The 1357-nt window shown below is 45.2% G+C and overlaps 1 non-coding gene across 1 annotated transcript; it reads left to right on the top strand.

Annotated features, from left to right (window-relative positions):
* Nucleotides 1-980: 980 nt before the first annotated feature.
* Nucleotides 981-1087, top strand: LOC141662366 (small nucleolar RNA R71). The gene has a single exon (XR_012550486.1). It is a non-coding gene; the product is annotated as a small nucleolar RNA R71 (small nucleolar RNA).
* The last annotated feature ends 270 nt before the right edge of the window (nucleotides 1088-1357 follow it).

Raw genomic sequence — 1357 nt, forward strand, 5'->3', positions numbered from 1 at the left:
CTTCCCGAACTGTCTATCCAGCTTTTGTTGCTGCAATCTCTTAGGAAAAGGTGGTGGAGGATAGAGCTGTTTCTCCCCTTTATTAGCCTCAGGCAGAGTGTGTTCAACAGTAGTCTTCCTTGGTTCCGCCGCTTTCTCCCTTTGCTTAGATTCTTCATCTCGAACTTCAGCTTCGACTTCTTTTGCCTTTTCAGCATCAGCTACTTTTCCAGACTTTAAGCTAATAGCCTTGACTTGCTCTTTAGCTTCCTTCCTGCCTGGTACTTCCGTGTCACTGGGAAGAGTGCCAGGTTGATGATTGAGCACTGCATTGGCTAATTGACCGATTTGATTTTCCAAGGTCTTGATAGAAACCGCCTGACTCTTGCACAACAGCTTAAGTTCCTCAAAATCAGCACTAGTAGGTGCAGCTGCACTTCCCTGTTGAGGATATGATTGTCTTGTAGCATACTGCTGTGGTTGCTGGAATCCAGGTGGGTTAAACTGTTTACTCACTCCTTGCTGATATGGTGGCTGAATAGCATTCTGATTAAACTTCCCAGCTGAAATTTGGATGATTTCTGTTGTTAGGAGGATAGGTCGCTGGCACAGGCTGCTGTTGTCGCTGATAATTATTCACATACTGAACAGATTCGTTGACAAGAGAACACTGATCTGTAGCATGAGAACCTGCACAAAGCTCACAAACCATAGCTATTTGATTAACTCCATACATAGCCAAAGAATCAACCTTCATTGATAGCGCTTGGAGCTGGGCTGCAATAGCGGTGGCTGCATCAACTTCCAGAATACCTGCTACCTTGCCTGATGTCATCCTCTGAGTTGGGTTTTGATGCTCATTTGCAGCCATCGTCTCAATAAGATTGTATGCCTCAGTATAGCTTTTAGCCCATAAGGCGCCTCCCGCTGCTGCATCGAGCATGGGCCGAGATTGAGCCCCCAAACCATTATAAAAACCAGTGATTACCATCCAATCCGGCATTCCATGATGTGGACATTTTCTCAACATTTCCTTGTAGCGTTCCCAAGCCTCACACATAGATTCTGTAGGTTGTTGCGCAAACTGAGTAAGAGCACTCCTCATAGCAGCAGTCTTTTCCATTGGATAAAACTTCACCAGAAACTTTTGCGCAAGATCTTGCCACGTAGTGATTGACCCAGCTGGTTCAGAATGTAACCAGTCTTTAGCCTTATCCCTCAGTGAGAATGGGAAAAGCCTCAACTTGATAGCCTCATCAATCACGCCATTATACTTAAAAGTGCTGCAGATCTCGACAAAATTCCTTATGTGCATGTTGGGGTCTTCAGTTGCCGCTCCTCCAAAAGAAACAGAATTCTGCACCATCTGAATAGTGCC

This window comes from Apium graveolens, chromosome 5 (genome assembly GCF_009905375.1).
Source record: "Apium graveolens cultivar Ventura chromosome 5, ASM990537v1, whole genome shotgun sequence".
NCBI classification, from domain to species: domain Eukaryota; kingdom Viridiplantae; phylum Streptophyta; class Magnoliopsida; order Apiales; family Apiaceae; genus Apium; species Apium graveolens.